The sequence below is a fragment of the Apteryx mantelli genome, chromosome Z (assembly GCF_036417845.1).
Source record: "Apteryx mantelli isolate bAptMan1 chromosome Z, bAptMan1.hap1, whole genome shotgun sequence".
NCBI classification, from domain to species: domain Eukaryota; kingdom Metazoa; phylum Chordata; class Aves; order Apterygiformes; family Apterygidae; genus Apteryx; species Apteryx mantelli.
Window position 1 is genome coordinate 71399228 of NC_090020.1, and position 22380 is coordinate 71421607.

At 46.7% G+C, this 22380-nt stretch overlaps 1 long non-coding RNA gene across 1 annotated transcript; it reads right to left on the bottom strand.

Moving 5' to 3' along the window:
• Nucleotides 1-1513: 1513 nt before the first annotated feature.
• On the bottom strand, nucleotides 1514-6828 carry LOC106499512 (uncharacterized). Its single transcript, XR_001295195.2, has 4 exons — nucleotides 6747-6828; nucleotides 5496-5569; nucleotides 2882-3005; nucleotides 1514-2546 (listed from the first exon to the last, which is right to left on the bottom strand). It is a non-coding gene; the product is annotated as an uncharacterized lncRNA (long non-coding RNA).
• Nucleotides 6829-22380: the final 15552 nt, after the last annotated feature.

Genomic DNA, 22380 nt, shown 5'->3' on the forward strand with positions numbered 1-22380 from the left:
TTTCAGCCACACGTTTCAGCTATGTGGTGTGCTTCTCAGGCCCTGGGAATTAGGGTCTACAACGCCAATGGGGATGTTATGAGTCAGGTCAGTAGAAGTGAGAGGAGCTCGACCCACAACCTGTACACACTGTGCCTCAGCAGAAGACGGAAAAGCCAGAGCCACAATCACTTGACACTTGCTTTCTCCTACCAAACAGGCTGCCTCGAGGACTGTATACTGACTCTCTCCATTTTCCCCTAACAAATCATCTTCCCACCACAGTTAGGGTGCAAAAATTATTTTTACTGGTTGCTATTATTATCTGGGTATTCTACATTAATAGGATGTAGAAAAATAATTTAACTGAACAGACTGTCAAAAATGCATCTAATTCAGTTTAACTTGCTTCAGTATCAGCACAGTTTGAAAGAATTAGAAAACAAAAGAGTTAATGAACTTGTAGATGTTTCCTATTCCTAACTGCTTTGCCCTGCTCAAACATTTCTTGGTCCCTGGGGATTTGTCTGCAGATTTTGCAAATAGATTCAATTTACTGGCTCCAGCCTGTTGTAAAAAGGTGTTCTGCAGCTGCATTTCAGCAGACATCAAGGATCTGACTTAATGTCAGATTAAAGTGAGGGACACTAACCTTTACGAAGCCTCCACCAGCAGAAAAACAGTCTGCACGGTGCCTATGCAAACCAACAGACACCTGTTGACCAAGAGGAGGAGTGGGAATATGCAAATAAAGCAAAAGAAACAATCTAGAGGGACTAATCTAATTCAAGGAAACCAGAGATGTCTTGATCAGGTAAGGAGGAAAGCAAACTAGCATTAGCAGGTCTGTGCAGACGTGCTGACTACCTCAGGATGTCCCCCTTGGGGTACTGGGGTACCAGGTCGTCTGCACTGGTGGCAAGTTGCTCATAAACGTGTTTGGATTGCCTTAAAAGCTTAGCAGTGTTCCACTTGCTAGATATGTAGTATAACTTTTCCCTGCAACTCAGCCATCAATTCCTTGCAACAAGCTGTGACTAACCACCTCTTTTCTGCCCCAAACAGCTCCCACGCTTTTCCACACTGGTACCGCCACCCTTTTTCAAACTGGGAACCCAAACAAACCGCAGTATGGGGGGGGGGGGGCCAGTGCTCCCCTTGGATACTCTAGAAGCAGCCACTGCTTTACCGCGTATCTGTCTGGTCGCCTTTTGCAACAGGCTTCCGAGCTGACGCGTCAGTAAACCCAGCACAAAACCCGGCCGTAAACAGGCACCGCATGCCCAGGTTCACCTCGAGGGGGCTGCGCGGTCCCCCCGCCATGCACAGCCCACGGAGCAGGCACTGCGGCAGCTCCCAGGGGCCACCCACAGCTGGCCCCACCGTGGGGACCCAGGGAGCCCAAGCCGAGCTGAGCCCCATCCCCCGGCTGCGCCCCGCAACTCGGACCCTGCCTGGGACCCTGCGCCGCCGCTCCTGGGCCACTGCCCAGCCCCATGCCGGGGAGCCAACCCCGCTCTGCCTGCATGCACCGGCCCCCCAGAAATGCAGCTTCAGGGTACAGCAAAGTGATAACACTTTTTTTTTTTTTTTTAATTTATTTTCTTCTAGTTGAGGTACAGACAGGACAGTAAAAACACAAGGGGGTAGAATGGGACTTTCGCCCCAATCGACTCCAGGAAGAGAAGAGCGCAGCAGCTGTTTAACGGAAGTTCTAGCTCTATTTTCTGGAATTTAGTTACACTTTCTTTAGAAGTCAGGAGGTTCAAGCTTGCAGGGCGCTGCTGAAGTGCTGCAACACTTCGGTTATGCAGGGCCTGCCTCAGCCCCGTAAGGCAGAAGGACAGAAGGGGAAGGAGCCAGGGAGGCCTTGGGGCCAGGTAGCTTTCAAAATCCAACTCAGATTAACTCTGCACCCCAGTCCAATTGCACTGCACAGGCAACCTTAACTCTGCCCCCAACCATGCACCTAACAGGCCTCTACAGCTCTCGGATTTTCATCCATTTATGCTAGCTGCAGTGTCCTACTGCTTATACTGCAGGCCAAAGAGAATCCAAAATAAATCCTACAACACTGCAGTAACACCAAAAACCTCCACAACACTGCAGTACCACCATACCTCCTACCATAAAACCTCCACAACACTGCAGTACCACCATACAGCTACCATAAAATTTCCACAACGCTGCAGTACCACCAAACTCCTAACAAAAAACCTCCATGACAACACTGCAGTAAAAAACTCCTACCTGGAAGCTGCCACACAGTTGCCGAGATCCCACTTGGAACCACCAAGCACAAACCACGCACTAGCCTCACAACAGCAAAAACTCCAAAGGTTGGGGCAAAATTAAAACCACCTGTACAGTGCAATTTTGTTGGCATGGATTAAAGCAGAGTTGGGTGTGAAAGTTGCTCAGTGTAACATACAGTTTAATAACACCATTTTATTGAGTAACCATAACAGTAAGTAACTGGGAAAACTGGATATCCACAAGAGGTTCAGGCCAAGTTGAAGCTCCTCCACAGATGTTGAGGTACTCCTGCAACCTTCTCTGTGCAGAGACTGAAAAACAAATTTAAAAGAGAGGAAACCACCTCTAAATCCCTGCTGCTGAGGACTGTTCACCAAGCCCCTGTTCAGACTCAAAGCCCCGTTCTGACTGACGGAAAACTGCCCCAGTCAAGAGGGATATCCCATTCCCCATAACCTGGGCAACAACGTATCTGTACAGCAAGGATTTTTTAAAAATAAATTTCAAATTCATGCCCCCTTAGCCCCAAATTGCAACGACTTCCAAAATCCTAGGGAACGGTACTCAGCAAGCACCTTCTCCCAAGGAACCTCAAAACAGCGTGACAACGCCAGGCATGCCCTCACGTGACCACAGCCCTGCTTACAGGGAGGTCCCTTGGCCCACAGTGCCCTCCTCTTTCCTCCTCTTCAGTCTTCCGCATCTCCTCTTCTTGCTCCCTCTCGACTTGCAGTCCCACTCCGCTCCTCTTCTTCCTTCTCCGTGAGCAGCTGCAAAGGGAACCAGGTACACTTTGGACTGAGAAGGCCCAAGTCTCAACCCTGACACCCAGGCAAGGCCTGACTCATGCAGCACCACTCCTGCAGCTCACAAGGGCCAGGGGTGTGCTGCTGGCCACCTCCTCCTCTTCCTTCCTCCCTGGCACCCCCCCGCCCCCGACCCCCTCCACCCCCCCAGCTCAAACATCGCAGATCAGCTCCTCTCGCTCCAGTCAGAGTCGCGCTGCCCCTTGCCATGCTGCACTTAGGCAGCAGCTTCTCCCAAGCACCCAGGAAGCCCCGCACTTTGGGAAAATGCTCCGCCTGAGCCCTCAACACCTCCTGGGCCAAAACCCTCGCTGAACACACCAGCAGCCGCTGCCGATTTGTGCACAAGGGCTCCGGCAGTCTTGATTGAAGCTTGCGCCGTACTGTGCCAGCTGTGGCTGGAGCTGGGGTCAGAGGCGGGCACGCTGGGCAAACATAGCTGGGCATGGCAAGCGGTGGCCCAGCAGGCTCCAGCCCTGCTTACAGGGGGCTGGGGCCGCTGCCAGAACCGCATAACACCTGGGGCCCCAGGGCACTAGCCACTCCCTGAGTTACAGGGCAGCCCTGGGCCCCAGAGCTCTAGGAGGCTCCTTTTCTCCCACTCAGGGGCACTCTGACCCGCAGCCTGCTAACCAGGTGCTCACCCCAAACCAGCTGCCCACTGAGCACAAGGGCTGCGGGTCTGGAGCCTAACTGCGGGCCAGTGCACGACACCCAGGGAGCCAGAGAGCTCGGCCCTCCCCCACAGCCACAGGAATGACTCTCAACAGCCAGGCAGCGGAGCAGGCTGGCCAAAGGCCGGCGCCCGGGCCCCTAGCCCTGATTACAGGCAAGGCCCGCCCTGCCCCACGCATCTCGGCCCCATGCCTCGCAAAGGCGGGGCCACGGCACAGCCGCCTGCTTACAGGGGGCCGCTCCGAGTACCTCCCGCAGAGCGCAGGGGACACACACAACCCTGCTTACCGGACGGTCCCCCCACAGCTCAGCACAAGCAACAAGCCCCACCGAGCAGGAGGCTCTGACCTACGCCCGAGTTATGGGCTGGCCAACCTGGCTGCAGCACAACATCGTGTCTTGCGGAGCCCAGGCAGGGACCTCGGCCCCAGCTGTGGGGCGGTCACCCCCAGAAAAAAGCAGCGCCAAAGGCAGCGTTGCACCCTCCAGCAGAGCGCTTCCTCAACCTGCCCCCTCCAAAGGGCCAGGCAGGGGTCATTCCTGGTGGCTGGCTAGAGCAGCAGGCCTCAGGAGGGCAGGCCCCTCAGCCCTGCTTACAGGGAGGCCGAGCTGCTCCTGGGGACAAAGGGCTCCACGGCTTGTGACCCACACCCCCAGGACAGGGCGGTCACGCTGGCCAGGCGGCCAGCAGCACAGGCAGCCACGTGGGCAGAGACCTCGGCCCTCACTACAGGCAGGTCACATTGCCCACACTCTTCCCCACTGGCTTTGCTCTGTCCTAGCAAGGAAGGGGCAAGCCTGAACCCCCCCTCCTCAACTCCAGGCCTGACACAGGACCCCTCCTCTGCTGCTGCCCACAGCTGCTTTTTCAGTCCTGGGAAGCTGAAGCTGAGCACGCTGCAGCGCTTTTAACAGAGGCCTACAGGACAAGCTTGCTCACTCACCCCGACAAGGCACAAGGACAAGGCACAAGGACAAGCATGATTTTCCAGAAGAGAAAGAGCGCCCAGGGCAGCCGCTGTCAGGGGACCAGTCTGTACCCGCGAGCAGGAGGAGAGGCTCATGCCTGCCCCCAGGCTGCATGCAGGCCAGAGCGCTCAGCATGCCCAGGGACTGGGCGGGTGGCCAAAGGGCAAATGCTGGGACCCGCCTGCATTACAGGGGGTCATGCTGGCCAGGCTGCCAGCGGGTGGAAAGCCACGGGGGGCAAAGGGCCCTCCCCTGCTTACGGGGGGGGCCTGGGGTCCAGTGAGCTCCCTTTCCCCCTCAGGAGCGGAGAAAGGGACTCGCACACTCCTTACAGGGTTGTCCCTCTCTCCAGGCAGCCAAAGGAGCAACATGGCAAAAGGCCAACAACAAAAGCAAAGACCCAAGCCCTGCTTACAGGGAGGTCGCCCAGCGCAAAGGCCCCAAGGGCACCAAAGGTGCCATGGATGCTCTTCTGGGACCACAGCCCTGCATACAGGGAGGTCCCTTTGCCCAGAGTGCCCTTCTCCTTCCTCCCCTCTGCTCTTCCTCCTCTTGCTCCCTCTTGACTCGCAGGTCCACTCCGCTCCTCTTCTTTCTTCTCCACGAGCAGCTCCAAAGGAAACCAGACACCCTTAGCGCTGAGAAGTGTCAAATTGAAACCCCTATACACAGAGAAGGCCTGATTCTTGGAGCACCACTCCTGCAGTTCTCTACAAGGAGAAGTTGTACCGCTGGCCACCTTCCTTCCTCCTCAGCTCCCCTCCCCGACTCCATCTCCTTCACAGGATGAAAACCACTTCCTAAACTTACCAGCATTTGCTTGTCATCTCCATTCTTCCAGCAGAGATGGTGTACAGGAATTTTTCTTGAAGCTTTGGCTGCTCCTTAATAAAGGAAAATCCTGACTCAACCCAGCTGTTGTATCCATTAAATTATATCCATTCCTACATGGATGCTTTTTTCTACAGTTTCCTCAGCGTTTCCCTCCAAAATAATCACCCAGTCCCCTCTACAGTTACCTCAGGTTTTCCAATCCAAATTGCTTACCCTGTCGCCTCTACAGTTACTTCAGCATTTCCCTCCAAAATAATCACCCGGTTCCCTCTAGATTTACCTCAACGTTTCCCGCCAAAATACTCACCCTGTTCTCTTTAGAGTTACCTCAGTGTTTCCCTCCAAAATGCTCGCCCTCGCCTCTCTAGAGTTACCTCAGTGTTTTCCTCCCAAATGCTAGCCCTGTCCCCTATAGTTACCTCAGGTTTTCCAATCCAAACTGCTTGCCTTCTCCCCTCTAGAGTTACCTCAACATTTCCCTCTAAAAATCTCACCCTGTCCTCTCTAGAGTTACCTCAGCGTTTCCCTTCAAAATGTTTTCACTGTTCCCCCTAAGTTACCTCAACCATTTTCTCCAAACTGCTCGCCCTGTTCCCCTTAGAGTTACTTCAGCATTCCCCTCCAAAATGCTAGAGTCTGTTTCCTCTGAGGTACTTCACCTTTCAGTCCTAAACTTTGGTACTGTCTGCTTTCAGGTACCTCAGGATTTCCTGCTAAAATGTTCTGCTTTGCCCCACTCATTTTCCTTATTATTTCCCACCAAAAGCCTCTTGTTGTCACTTCTCATGTGTGGTAGCATCTTCCAGCAAAACCCACTGCTTCCCCCCTCTCTTTTGTACTGAAAAACTTTACACTGAAACACACCTGTTGCTTTTTGAGGTAGCTCCCCACTTGCTGCCCACTACTTCCCAAGCGTGTCCTCTGTCATAGTCCAACCCCACCTAAGCGTGATCTCAAGATTTATCATCAAATCCTTCATAATGCCTTCAACACTACCTGCAGGCAATTTGGGGCAGCCATCCATGGCTACCCCAGCATTTCCCATCTCAGTCTCAGTCCCACCCTCTTAGCCATGTCAAGGAGTGCCATTCCCCCAGGGAGGGAAGAAAAAAAAAACATCTGAGCTCTCAACCTTCCCATCTTCATCCTTCATTTTTTAAGAGGCTGCAGCCATCCCTGCTCTCCCACCCCTATGAGTCACTTCAGTGTTCAGCCCCCGACCCTCACTTCAGCCTGTGTGGCTGCGCACTGCCTGGCGCGGCGCAGCGCTGCGACACAACCGCGTCAGCCGCCGCCGCCGCCGCCGCCGCCGCCGCCGCCGCCGCCGCCGCCGCCGCCGCCGCCGCCGCCGCCGCCGCCGCCGCCGCCGCCGCCGCCGCCGCCGCCGCCGCCGCCGCCGCCGCCGCCGCCCACCTCCCCCACCCGGGACTGCGCCTCAGCGGGGCGCGAGCCCGCCTTCAAGAGCGGCCGCGCGCCCGCGAGCCAATCGCAGCGCGGTCCGCGCGCCCGGACCTCGAAGCAGCTGGACGGCGCGCGCCGGCACTTGGCGGCGGTCACGCGCCGGGCGGCGAGCCGCGCCCAAAGCCCCGCCCCCCCGGGGCACCCAGAGCCCCTCAGCGACCTCATTCGGGTTTGCCAGACCCCTGCCTGGGTCCTCTCAGAGGTTCCTAATCATGAGACGTTTCAGAAGTTGTTACCTTTCAATGAATGGAGACACTCTCACGAAGCTGTGGGTTTTTGTTTTTTTTTTCCTTAATTTTTTTGCTTTTTTTTTTATTTTTTGCCAGATACCGTTCAGAAAAAGTCTTTGACTGACACTTGGGGAAGTTTTTCTACTTCAGCTAGATCTAAGAATGCAAATGGAAAACACACTCTATTTTTTTTTTTTTTTATAATCTTTGCTGTGCACTGAACAAAACAATGTATAAAAGACTACTCCCCTTCCCACATGTTCACTTCAGTAAAGGAAAATCTTACACGTTCCTTCTAGAGCAGCAGATGTCCCCAAAATCAGTTTACCCCACAATAACTTCTACTGTGTCTTCCTCTATGAGGAAAACCCCTGGGTCCAGGGTGAAACTTTATAGCACATGGCATATGGGTCAGACTAAATAATGAGTGTAAACTTCCAGGCTTAATATCTATTACTCAGCAGATCAGAACAGTGAACGAAAGATTTTGTATTCAGCAAGAACTACACGCAGGAATTGAGGTAGGCAGGGGATATAATTACCTGACCTTCTACCGGGCTGGGTTAAATCACTGCTCCTTTAAAATAAAATGGCACGTCTTATTTCTATAGCAAGTGCACAGTGCCTTGATTTCACACCTCAGCTAGAAGATCATATCAAAAGCAGCAGGGTGCTTTCTAACACCTGGTAACAGCGTTGGTCCAGTATTCAACGAGCACAAAGAGGGCTGCTCATAAAGTTACAAACCCTGTTACATGTGCCACTGCCTATGTGGACTGGCCTGCAGAGATCTTGTTGAGCTTCCCAAGATCTAGAAGTGCATAGCAAAATGGGACATGACCATTTAGTCTTCAAAATTAGTCCCTGTGTTTGAGTTCTCCCTCTTCAGAGAACAAGTTGGGTTAGATTCCTCAGGACAACCCCAAACTGAAACCCTTTTTTCCCTAGGAAGCTTTCTGCTTCTCTTCACTCAGATTTATTTTTCTTGTTTTATTATGAGACAATGGATAGAAACAGTACGCGACTTTCTTTTGTAGCTCATGATTTCATATCCTACATCTGAAAATTTTCAGATTTTCAGATTTTCAGATTCAGAGATTTTTCTCTTCCACTAATGTATTGTTTAAATCTTGGCTCACTCTGACTCAATAAAAAGAAACAGGCTATACACAGTTGCAGTTAAGAGAACTTCCACCTTAAAACATTGGCTCTGTTTGCAATAAGTGGTACACAAGCTTTTATTTTAATAGCAGTATTCAGTGACTCATGTAAATAAAAAAACTGTTAAGAAATATAGGTCTTGAATACTTTTTTTTTTTTTTTAATTTTCCCCTCATTTGAATGTGGCGGTATAGCTCAGAAATCTCTGGAAGAAATTGGGAGATTATTACTACTATTTATCCTCAGGCCAGCGAGGCAGATTGCCTGCTTGGGAGGGTACAGCAAAGTAGGGGAAAAACAAGAGGGTTCTTAGCCTCTTCCCCCATAGCATCCCTCTGCATTTAGTGGGGCCATGGAGGATGAGGTCATGCACAGGCTGACAGACATGGGAGCGCTGCATGCTAGAAGAGAAGATCAGGTGCTGGGCCACGCAGCTTCTTATGGCCTGAAAGACTGCAGTTTTAACATGATTCTCTTTCTAACAGTGTCTGCAGCCATGGTGCTTTAGTCCACATTCTCCCCAAACTGACAAACTCAAAACAGCTGAAGAGAGGTTAAGGAAAGAGCTGTGAAGTGTTACCCAGACAGGCCACTGGTTATTTGACAGCTGCTGGTATCCCCTGTAAAAAAGCTCTGAAACCAACCTGATTCTTAAAAGTCCTCTGAAAGAGCCTCCTCGTAGTGGGTGTTAAATAGCATTAACACATGTAAATTTACTGAATAAATAAAGAGGGTCACGTGGAAAACCCTGCCTCTGCAGAGCTGATGTTGCATTGCCTGATGCAGGGGACCCCAGGGAAGCCTGAACCCCAGCAGCCTGCCCTACGGCAGGAGACAAATGCTCCACATGAGCCCTGTGCAGCTGGAAAACAAACCTCTCCAGAAGCAGCATTCTTCTCTGCACTTCACATTGCCTTGGAAAGTACGTAGAGATACTGCTGAACCACCATGGTTTCAAGTAAATAAACTCACTGCCATAGTTTATAGTTAGCTTAAAGCAGGATGATAAAATATAATGAAAAATGAGACCTTCCCCAGATCGATGAATTGTTTCTGACACAGCACTGTAGAGTGATTTTTCAGTATTCAAGAATAATGTAGGGCAGGATGAACAACCAACTGCGAGTGCTTTTATACGTCAATAAATTAAAATGATCTAGGTGGAAAATGAAATTACACACAGAGATTTGCCCGAGAAAACTACTCTAAAGCTATTTTTCTGAAGCCTCAGTGGCTTCAGATAAGTACTTAGGTGCTTGTCTTTACATACTTGGGCAGCTCTACTAAAGGAAAAGGATTAGCCACAAGTAACAACTTAAGCAGGTGCAGGATGAGCTGCCAGACAGGAACACCGCTATTATTTTGATGGAAACTGTTACCATGGTTTCTGCAAAAAATATTCCAGGTAATTGCTGGACCACCTGATTATAGTTCATTCTGTTTAGACAATATTCTCTCCTGCTGATAGTATTGGCACAGTAAAAATCCCTGCCACAGCCGCCGTACCTTCCACTGGAGAATTTCAGACGCTTGGCAGGCAGCAACAGGCTGAACTCTCCTGTGTTGTGCCCCTTCACGGAAGAGGCGGAGGTGCCCGGGAGCAAAGCTATGCACCACAGCCCGACCCAGGGCCTGGCCCGGCTGTTCACCCCTGTGTCCTGGCACCAAGGAAACCCCTGCGACAGGGGAGGAGGGGAATGGGCTCAGCTGCTGGTGGGACCACGCTGGCAGAGGATGGGACTGCCTGGCTCAAGCAGCAATGCCATGGGCAAGAGGGGACCTCAGGAGCTCTCCTTCCTGGCCTCTGCACACCAGAGGAGCAGCTCAAGATACAGTGAAAACCAGACCCTGGAAACTACTGACTTGCCACTGTACAATCCAAAATCAGAGACTTAAACCCTCTAAACAGCCTCCTCAGCTGCAGCTCTGGTTTGCAGACACTCCAGGTCCCTGTGCATCACAGCTGTCCCTGGTAAATCTCCCTATTAACCCCAAGAGCCTGCCCAGAGCCTGTCGCCCCAAAGCAGGGGCTTTCACGAAGAAATCTCACCTGACCCCCCCAGGAGTGATGGCCATCGGTCCCCAGGAAGGGAGCAGCACCACCATGTCTCAGAGTGACAGCAAACTGTATTTGCAAAGCTGCTTATAGATCAAACCTCGTATTTGGCATCAGTGGTTCAAGCACTCGCCCAGAACCAAGAGGCCCAAATTCAGGTAATTTCCCTGCACGAGAGGATCTGAACCTGCTCTGTCACTGTAAATGCCCCACGACCATCTATGGGCTCTCCTGGAGCGAAACTGCCCGAGTGCCACTTTGCAGGAATAATGAAATATTCCTAAGGCTGGAGAGGGGATGGACATGACCACACACAAAGGGGTGGTCAGGGCTCTCATTTGGCACAGGCAGGTTTACCTCCAGATCCTGATCCAATGACTAATGTTGAGCAGTATTATTGCAAAATATTTAAAAAAAGAATTGCTAATATAATATGATTTTTAAATGTAATAAAATGCTATGAAAGTCATAAATCTTCCATAAGAATGAATTCAGACTAGAGCAGGTACACGGACAGATGACTGAGAGCAGGTGTCTGTCCCTGAGAGAGAACAAAACATCACAGAGCAGTCAGCCTCAGAAACCAAAGGCAAGCAGGGATGTGATTTTTCTCTTGAAATATGGTAAGGGTAAATTAAACATCAGAGAAGAGGAAGTATTAAGGCTAAGACTTCTGTTGGTACCACAGCAAAAGGTAAAAACCGCTATTAACGGTTTCAGGCTGGGAACTAGAAAAAAGTTTCTAACCATCAGAGGGGGGAGGTTCCGGAACAGCCTTTCAGCCTGAAAAATGGGCAAAAGCACTCGTACAAATGCAGCTTGGTAGATTTATGAGTGAGACCACATGAAGTGACTGACTGTGATGGAAGGCTTGCCTCCTATTTGTGTATCTGTGGGCAAAGAAAGGCCAGTGAAATTTGCAGGGTTTTTAGGATTTTTCATAGTGCTGATGTGAGGTAGCATCACTGAACAGTGCTTTCATCATTCCCAAGTAAGAGATTCATTCCCATCCTTGCATATGACCCAACTTTGGTTTCACACATTTTTTTTATTTCCATCCAAACTGTAGCCATGTAGTATTAATGGGACCTGAAACCTAAAAAGATTTAAATTCAAACTAAAATATTTCTAAAATAAAAAACTCTTCTGCAATTACATCTTTCCTCTATGAAAAACATATTAAAGAATGACTGAAGTACTATGGAAGTACTTCAGATACTGTTGAGATCGAGGTTCTGTAAAAACTTATATAAAAACTATAAGCCTGATCAGAATACAGAAGGGAGAAGTTAACACCATTTATTAGAGCCTCTGAAGAAGCGCAGTAAGAATTGCTTTATGTGATGCCTTCTAAAATTTATTCCCTATTACTTGTAAATCAATGTGATCTAGCAAAGGAACAATCTATTCAGAACATCAGGGGTAAGACTGTTTAATTTCATTAATATGGTATGAAAATGAAGTACAAACCCATTGTTTCTGATGTAAAACATTCAAACTTTGTAGATTCCAGGGCCTCATTCAAATGAGAAATATTTTTGCAGCCACATAATTCGGAAAGACCATAAGCCTCTCTCAGTGCCATCCTCTTAGCCTGCTTTGGCATAGCACAGGGTGCTACGTGATTTTTGTTAAGTGAATGATAACAAGGAGTCAGAATGTTCAACAGGACCAGCAAAGACTGGGTATTAGTGCAAGTGAGAAGGCCACTGTTCAGCTACTGTTTCTACAGCTTAGAAACACGAGCTGCAGAACAGTATATGCCTTCATGCATGACTTGTGTGTGAAAGACTAAATGGTCACAAACAATCTGTGAGTTTAGAGAGTAAACAAGTAACATTCAACTGTATATTCTGCCTGGATAGTCTAGAGAAGACTTCATTTTATGCCAGTAACAGCAAAGTCTTCTGACGGTGACGACACTGATCTTGTTCATCACAGTGTGACCATGCTGCATATTCTTTCATGAGTAGTAAGAGGGAATTATATTTTAAGGGTTACAAGCACACACATCTTAGCTCCTATGTTTATAAAAGACCATTCTCAAAGGACAAGGAAATTATCCTTCTTCCAAGGAATCAATGTACAGAATTCCTATCAACTGGGAAGAGTAACAAGAATACTTCTAACAATTCAGACTTATGCTGTGGCATACAAAGAACATGTAGTAGGGTCACTCTCCTAAATCACCACTGTATTAGCAAATGCATCTGTGAATGGAATATTGGATTGTTTATTTTTTAAAAAATGATTTATTTAGTTTTTATGAACAATGAGAGAATTGTTCTGAAAAATCTTACCTGGAAAAGCCAAATCTGCTGTTTTAAGACACAAGAGTCCCCCCCCACACATGGAAGCGACTGTGTGCCCCCACAGAGGGCTCTGATGTTACAGACCCACATGTTTCTCATTTAGAAAGGTGGCAGATTGCAAAAATGAGTGGCTTTTAACAATCCTTGGTCACAATTTTACGTGGAGATCTTATTTGTAAAGAGTTCATAAATGATTAATTGGTAGTGTAATAGGTGTGCCAGGCCCAATTAGCTAGTATCAGAGATAGCCCTATGCACATCTGTGACTGTAGATAATTATTAGCCATGGTTATAAACAACTTATTGACCCACGAGATTTTTTTGTTAAGGTATCCATGATTAATTTATTAACTAACCCATTATACAATGCTTATAATTAAAAGCATAATGTAAAGCGGGACTAATTATTCCAAGCTCTATTTTCCAAACAAAACAGTCTTCCCTACTGAAAGATAAAAGCATCAGTAGGAAATATTATTCTGAAATAAAGACAGCTACTCATATTCACACACTTGTTTAAGTACATGTACATGCCTGCATGTACACAAACACTTCTATAACGCTGTAGGTTTTGGAATAATGGAACTGCTCAAAGACTGTCTTACTCAAATTTGTGTCCTTGCTAGGTCAGTCACTCTCACTTTTGCTCTGACCCAGTTGGCATTTCCAAAGGAGGTTTCCCTGGCAGATGAGCAGATTTGGTCTTTCGTCTTCTACTAACCGAAATGTACCACCTAACACTCACGCTGTACCTTGTTCTAATAGAAGAGGAAAGAGCTAAGCAGTAAGGTGCTAAAGAGCTATTGTAGATGACTGACTGCGTATTTGGATATTGAATCAGAGCTTTCACAATATTTTTTGCTCACAGTCAGTCTCTTTTTTCATCTTTTTACTGTATAAAAAAAGAAAAAAAAAGATTGGTTGGGAGTATTAAGGAGCTAAGTGGGGTCGCATGCTAACGAAGCCATGTGGGAAGCTTCACACCTCTTTTACATGTGGAGGTGGAGTTTCCTGAGCAGAATGAGCAAAGTGTGTGCAACATTAGTACAAATAGTAAGAAAAAAGACGTACCTCCTGATTTACGTTTCTTCATAGTCCTAAAGATTGCAGGAGCTGCACACTAGGCCAGATCTGGCTCTCAGTTTATGATGGTTTAAGTGTGATGTTTTCAGATGAGCAATTCAAACAATCAGTGCAGAAGGATACAAAGAAGAATCACCTCCTTTTTTACCGCAGGCCACATTCTTAAGTAATCTCACATCTGTTCTCTGAAAACTCAGTATTGTTTCAATGTGCCCAACATGCTCTCAAAATAAGCAAGAGTAAAACTTAAGGCAGATTTGTCCATCCAACAGATTTGCCTCTACTTTAAGAATTTAAAAGAAGAATATAGCCAAACCTTGGAGTTTTTCAGTTCCCCAGATTTGGGCTTCAACAGTTAGTGCTACAAGTATTGCATCCAATGGTACTATGACTTGCTATGGGAAAAAGCTCAACCCCACAAAAATGTCTTAAGGAAGGAGAACACATTGCTAATGGCCAGAGAAACATTACATGCCTAAATAAGCTTTTTTGCAAACACAGCTCCCACTCTGTGATTTTTATCTTTTAAGTTACTATAGCCCCAATTTGATATAAATTATTATTTTTAAATAGAAAGTCTATTCTGAGCAAAGATCTTCATTGTATTAGAACTTCATGATTTCAGGTATAAACACTTGAGGAAAAAGTGCACAACAGTTACATACAGGAAGGTAACTTTAGACATGATAACACACATTTGGGAAAAACTCACCCTGGACTAAAAACCTTACATAACAGGATCTCTCTTGCTTTCCAGAGTACTCATGCTATTTTCAGGGTAATGCACAGTTGTGCATGTTGTATATGTTCAGTACATATAGGAATGTAAAACAAGAAGGAACTGCCATGATCACAAAGCACCACATACGGACTGTAGAAGTGCCCCAGAACATGCGCCCCATCTGTCGGCTACAGTCATCGCCTCTGTAACAAACACAAAGCCTATAATAATAAGCCAAAACTCATCTACAAGAAGAGAATAGGAGAGATCAGGGACATCACTCACACTACTGGCTCTCAAATAACTGCAAATTGTTGCATTATTGCAAATAATAAAATAAAAAAATACTAGATGGACCAACAAATCAGACCAGGACTGTGCTTCTGAAGCGGGCGTGAGAAATCCTCAGTAGTCTCTCCAGTCTGGCATTCCCTCTAGACTGAGCTCTGGTGAGTGGTTTAACCACAGTGGGCAAAGAGGACATACAAACAAGACACCATTGAATTGAATGACCCCGGCAGCAACGGTGCATCCTGCCATCATCCTCATTCAGTCAGTCACCAGTGTGTCAGGGGAAGGCCAAGGAAACTAATCCTTCCTGGCACCCCAAACCACCACCAAAAGCTGAAACACAAGATAACTACAATACAAATATGGTGTAAACAGAGTAATCCAGTGTCTCTTCAAAAACTCTTTGGATATAACTTGATACATCCAAGGTCTCATAAGACAAACCTCATCCCTTTTCTCCAAGGATTCTTCCATAAATATATTCTATCCCTCGTGTGAGGTCATGAAGCTTCTTCTTAAAACAAGTCAAAGTCCCTCATTTCCCTAACTAAATGAGCATTTCAGAACTGCCTCTTCAGATGTCTAGAAACTGTCTTCTAATTTACAGTTTAAATTTATTCATGAACAATTTATAACCATTTGATCCTGTGCTAATATTATCCTTCAAGTCAGAAAGCTCTTTCCTCTCCTCAGTATTTACCACCCAGCATATTTATTGAGAGATATCACTTCCCCTCTAACCTTTGCTCGACTTGACTAAACGAGCTAAGCTCAGATTAGGAAATGTTATAATTATTTTAAAATACAATTACCAGTTCTGCAAATAAGAGAGAATAGAAAGACTATAAAGTCAAGAAGACTTCAGTAGTAACAACTAAAACATGAAGGTACCCGCCTTAGAGCTTTTAACTGGAAATGGTCCTTAGTTTCCTGAATACATATTTCCCCATGGAATCCAGTCACTCAACAATGAGAAAGTCTCCTGCTAAATCTAAAAATAATTTGTTTTACATTCTTTAATACTAAATGCACCTAGTGTTCAGCTTGTATCTGTCTTCCAGAAGGCCTGTACACATTACCCCCGTGCTCACACAGAACAGCCAACGATGCAGAGCAGAAAACTTAAAGCAACATTAAAAAATAACAAAATGGAATGAAAATGAAAAGTAGTGTGAAGAGGAGCAGTTCTTGGTATCATGACTTGTTTGCATTGTTTCATTGCTGCTCCTGCATGTGTGTGTGTGCATGCATGGCCATGTGTTCACTTGCATGCATCTGTATGTGTGTGTACCCAGACACACAATTAGGGCTTGCTTTGGTAAACACTGAACAGCGCAAGGTAGTTCAGTGGACCCCCTTACCCTAGCAAAATCTGTCATGTCCCATTGGATATCATAAGGAATACTTGCAAGCCTGGGCATCTAGAGCATTAGCAATGGAAAGTGGGGGGCATTAACCCCCATTGCTTCTGAATTGGAGAAAGAAGTGAAGGCCAAAGGGAGGATGCGCTTGGTGGATGGATTTTCCCCCTTTGTCACACCTTTGCCTCCCTTCCGCATAAGTGAAGCGTCCATTAGGAGGAAACAGGAGGCTGAGGACCCCCGTGCCATGCAGTGCTGGTGCCTGGCAGCTCCACACAGGCTGAGGCAGAGGAGCAGCTCGGCAGCACCTTCAGCCTCTTCCAAGCACGGCAGGCACAGCTTGGGGACTGCCAGGACAGGCTCCAGTGCCACACACAGCACCCCACTGGCCTAGAGCTATGCTGCACAGCCCCCTTGCTGCCAGCCTGGGGCAGAGACAGTCCCCCACAAGCAGCTCCAGGTGACCAGCTCCATGGCATGCGTCCCTCACCCACACCGCACTGCAGCACCAAACTGCTCCCTAGGGAGCTGCTGAATCTCACAAGACCTGCAGCAGCTACCGAGTAGGCTGAAAACACAGTGCTTTTTCCATAGAGAACTAGGATGGAGGAGAACAAAGAGGAAATTCTCCCGATTCATTGGCTTAAACATGTCTTTGCAAATTTTCTTTTTTTGCCCATGCAGGTCTGAGAAGGTTGCTCAAACTTTGTCAGTCGTAGCACAGGTGTTGTGTGCATTAGCTCCAGTGAGCAACTCAGAAGACTGGCTGTGCTGAGGAGGAATCATTTGACAGGTTATTACTAAATTTATTTTCCATTGGCACATACTGTCAGACCCACTTGGCTCTATTTCCAATCAAGTTTTTTCAACCCTTTTTTAAGCAAAGAAATAACATTTTCCCTTCTCTTTAACCAAGTTGTGATTTTAAGGCATCTATATTTTTACTTTGACATCTCAGAAATTGAATGGTGGGTAAATTGACTGGTAGATTTGGCCCATGTTGTGGGAGAGCCCTGTCATAAAACCGACAGCGCTCAATATGACAAACACTGAAGGTCTGAGAAGGAACAGCAGAAAAAAAAAATCTCTGGTTTTACTGACTACCTTCTCCAAGAAGTCAGGGGCTGAATGGACATGAAGCCCTGATGCTGACACAGTGCCGTGTCCTCATGGGTCTGCAAAGAGGGTCCCTGAGAGTGGCCTTGAGATGCTTGTCTTGTCTGAGTTAGAGCTCTGCAGGAGTAATGGGGGCACTTCAGTCCTCAGCACTTCTCCGGGTCTGTTTATTAATACAAATCTACTCCAGCCAGAAGCATTAATGAGCCACTGAACCCGCAGCCCACTCCACCGCTCAGTGCACTTGATTCTAGCAGTTCTTAGAGTGTCTTTAAATGTCCAGAAATTGTATCTATAGATGTCTGTATTCCATTTGTGTAGGAGAAGGAAAATGCTCTGGCCTTGTGGTCTGATAAAACTGCTAAAAGCTATAGGAGATGATTTCTCTTCCTCATCTACAGTTCATTTTTCCCAAGCCATTACACTTCCTTCTATAAGCAAAAACATGCTAACAGGATATTAAAGCTGTTCAGTAGCAAACCACAAGATTTACAGTCTGCATGTGGCCTTATAGGTATTTGGGACCGAATCTGCTACATATCTGATGGACAAGAACAGAACATATGCATGCAAAAGGATCCTGCGTACAGGATCAATCTCCAGTTTAAAAGGCATTGATAGGTTTCCTGAAGAAAAGGTGAAGCGCTGCCAAAAACCTGGAAAACCAAAAATTTAGCAAGAGTTAAAGATCTCCATAGAAAGCCACTGTCTGATCCGAGCTGATCTGCCACTAGAACTATACAGAAATTTAAAACTGAAACAAAGTCAAGTCACTAAGTTTCAAGCCTAATCCACTCTATAGGCTTTTCTAGCTATTTTGGTTAGTGGTGAAGACTGAGTAAATTTATATAAAAATTCACTGTCCCCTCCCATTCCTTTCTATATGAATTTTATTATTTTTCATTGTGATGTTCTTAAATAGCAGTGGCATGAGAGCATTATCAAAAGCCACATTGCGTGCTCCAGAAATAAGAGGTACCTAACTCCTGTTTGCTTGATCAGCCTCAGTGAGTTTTCATGTTGATGCAGTGAGAGTAGAAGCCAAAGGAGACCTGGTCTGACTGATTGGGGACTGCAAGTGGAAAAAATTTGCATTGCTCTTATGAACTGGAAGGTTTACAGAAATCCATTCCCACTAGATATTAAAGCAGAGAGAGGTGAACCAAAAACAAAAGTAGCTTCTAAAGTAGCATTTGGTGGAATAGTTTGTTTTACATAAATGGGTTTGCTTATATAAATGTGGCTTTTGGGCTAACATGGCAAAAGCAGCAAACTTTCCTGCTCACCACTAGAGTGCTGGGCAGCTATTATATCCATGTAACAGGAGGTGAAGGCTCCCAGTCTGATCACGGGGCACTAGGCATAGCAAAGCCTTTAGGCTGATTTGATGGTTAATTTGCATGAAGCAAAAGAGAGGAAAAAAAATCAACAGCAACTGTCTTCTTGTTAGTGGAAATTGCTGTATTTTACAGAGCATGGCCTAACATTTCCACACTTGAAAGACACAGCTGTGGAGCAGTATACAGGCATATCTTGTTTTATTGTCTTTTGCTTTATTGCACTTCGCAGATATTGCTTTTTTTACAAATTGAAGGTTTGTGGCAACCCTGCATCGAGCAAGTCTATCGGCACCATTTTTCCAACAGCATGTGCTCACTTTGTGTCTCTGTGTCACATTTTGTACATTGTTTTTTTTTTAGACATAATGCTATTGCACACTTAATAGACTACAGTATAGTGTAAACGTAGCTTTTATATGCACTGGGAAACCAAAAAATGTGTGTGACTCACTTTATTGCGATATTTGCTTTATGGCGGTGGTCTGGAACCAAACCCACAACACCTCTGAGGTATGCCTGTAGTCAGCCCATGGCATGCAGGGTGCCAGCAGAGACAAGGCACTGTCTCCCTGTGCCTTTTATAAAAGCATAAATGCTCAGCCTGGAAATATCAACAGGCTGGAGCAGCAACCTGGCTGTCTCCTCCATTGCTGCAGTTCTCAGGTTGGAGTTGGCAGATTCAAAGCTGCTGCTCAGCCCAGCCACTTTCCACTTTTCACAGTCAAGATGGGATTTCTAACGACTGATTTGACACTCTTTTTTCAGAGTGCCTTTCTCCATCATATCCTTGCTTACAGTGCTGCTGAGAAAAGGGACCAGTCCTTCTACCTCTATACCACTGTGCTTGGGTTAACCTTTAAACGTGCTGTACAGGACGCACAACACCCAAGCCTGAATCAGCGGATGGGGAGACAGGAGGATGCTGTGTCGCAGTGCAGGTACAGCTGCTAAGTGCCTTGGCCAAGATTGCCCCCCATGTAAAAGCCATCAGGAAGACAGATTTAGCCACATCCTTAGCTCTACCATCCTCATCAATTCGAGCACCGACTTGCACATGTCTTGACTCTTGTTTGATGCTGTTGTGAGGTGCACACTGTGGGGAACACCAGCCTGCTCCCCACAGACTCCTCTGCACACACCTTGGCCCATGGCCCCATCCAGCCACCATCAGAGAGGGCTCCGGCACACACACCTGGCTCAGCACCCAGCCCTTGCTACAGCCCAAAAGCTGAGACCTGGACTAGTCCAGAGCTTTTAATTCACCCAGATTGCTGAAATTCTTGTGGCAGCAGACACATGTAATGCCTTGTAGTTGAACAACATCAATCTGAGCGTTTTATTCACCTTTTAGACTCAAAACAGCAGTTTTCCAAGTGTGCAATAAGAGCAATACTTTGGATCCTTAGCCTGTGGTGCAGCATTTTCCATCGCGATGCTGCAACAAGCAACCCTAAAGCCAGGATGCCCTAAACCCTCCCCTACCAGTGGCAGTGTGGCACCTGGGATCCTGGCAGGGAAGGAAGTGCGATGCCCAGCCTTTTCTGTATGTTTTAAATCCTGCTTGCTGAGAGCTGTATAAAGCTGGCAGAAACCGTTCTCGAGCTGCTTTAGATTGTAGCAGGGGATCAGATCAGCAAACCCAAAATTCATGAAGACAAACCTAACAGGGGCCTGAACAACTCCAAACTGCACAGCACATCCCTGCAGTACAAATTAAATCTGGATCTCAAACTGGAAAGGAAGCTGGAGTTCTCTCCAACACTCTCAAGCCTTTTGTGCTTGACCCCGAGCTGTCAAAGCATGAAAAGAGTCTACCCCATCTTAATGAACACACACAGCTTCAGGAAATGGCAGGGGAGAAAGGGAGGACAGAAAGATGAGAGAATGGATGTGAAAGCAACTTGCCTGGCCTCCTCCAAAACACAGGTCACAGAGCTCTACCTGCTGTTCTTGCTAGGCAGTGATAGGATGACTTTGATCACTGTAACGACCCAGCAGTCTCAGCACAGAACAGGACTTTCAGCATTGCTACATGAAACCCTAAAGGACTTGATTACTTTTGCTGTATGTGGGTTTCTTTTTGCTCCTTACTAACCTTCACTTGCTAAAAAAAGTATTCAGTTGCAAAGGGATACTTGAGCAAAGCCAAACAAAGCTTCATCCACCCTCCGTGGGGCATGGCCTGGGGCAGCCCCCCTTGGAATTTTCCACCCCAAGAACAGCTGGCCAAGCCCACAGGAGTTGCCTGGCTCCGCACAAGAGCCAGGGGCACAAGCCACCGTCAAACATGCCTGGTTTGCATCTGCTGTCAAGATATTGCCAGAAACACTGGGAACATCCCAGTCCTGGTGCATCTCAAAGATAATGAAAGGAAAGGGCAAAATGTGCTGCTGCAGCTACACAGAAACTGGGCAAAAGGCTGGCAGAAACCTATTGGTACAAAAGAAACTCCTGCTCCATAATCTCACTGCTAGTAATAATGTTTCAAATGAATATGATGTAGTCAAAAAGAAAATGAGTGAAAGAAAAAGTGTATCCCGAGAAGTCATTCTTCTTTCGCAGATTATGATAAAATATATTTAATTTTTGGAATTATATTACATGATATGAGGACCTGTCAGTGCCAACTACAGTGAACTTTAACTAACACTTCCCATTCTAAGACACCATTTTTAGGTTTTTCATAATTTTGCAAAATTTGACTGAACTAAAATGTTTTGCTGAGCATTTTTGGCAGAAAAAAAATCTGTTTCTGAAAAGAAGTTGGGAAAACCAGTTGCTTTGCACACATTAAGAGAAAAATGCAAACAATTTCACCAAGAAGCTTCAAAGCCCCCATGCTGCAAAGGACAGATTTGAAATTTGGCATGGCTGTTCCCTTCCCTGTCAGAGCTGTGCCCTTTGACCCTTTGCACGAAATCCTTCTCAAATATCATCATTATTTGCCCCAGAAAAATCAAAATTCACACATACTCAGAAGAAGCTTTATAGCTTGACAAGTTATCCCAATTTCAGCCCTTCCTCTAACAACTTCTGTATGTGAAGGTGTTCTCCATACCCAGACTATAATATTTTTCCTGGTTTTCAGAGACCAGCATTGCTCTCCTATATACCAGACCAAGTAGGGAAACTCTTGGGCTCTCCTCGTGCCCTTGGTGGTGCCCTGACAGCATGTGGGTCTCCATGATGGCTGAGGGGGACAGCAAAGGGACAGGCAAGAACAGGTAGGTAGAAGGAAGGAAAAGGGAACAGGCAGCTGCAAAGAGGAGTGATCAAGCAGGGCAGAGATGAGATGTGTGGAGCAGCAGGTGGGTTTGTACCCACCAGAGCATGTGGGCCTGCAGCACCTGGAGGGGGACCAAGAGCTGCTGCCTCCCAAAATCCAGCTGCTGTGACAAATAGGTGTGCGATCCCCTGGCGAATTGCACATCCAAAGAAAAGGAGCCAGAAGGCAGTCAATAAGCATGATGACAGCCTCCTGCTGCTATCACTTATCCTTACAGGCTCTGCTATGGAGTCAAAAATCTCAGCTATGCAGGTCACCCAGCTGAGGACACATATGGTACCACAGAAACTATTCTTTTAAAAGAAAAAACATGAAACAAAAAAATTAAGAAATTACATTACTTTCAAAAAAATCCAAGTTTGTAAAGTCAATGATCAAGTTAGAAAATGAGAGAATTTAAGATTACCTCTTTATTCTGGATTCAGCCTTTTTGCACCAACAGA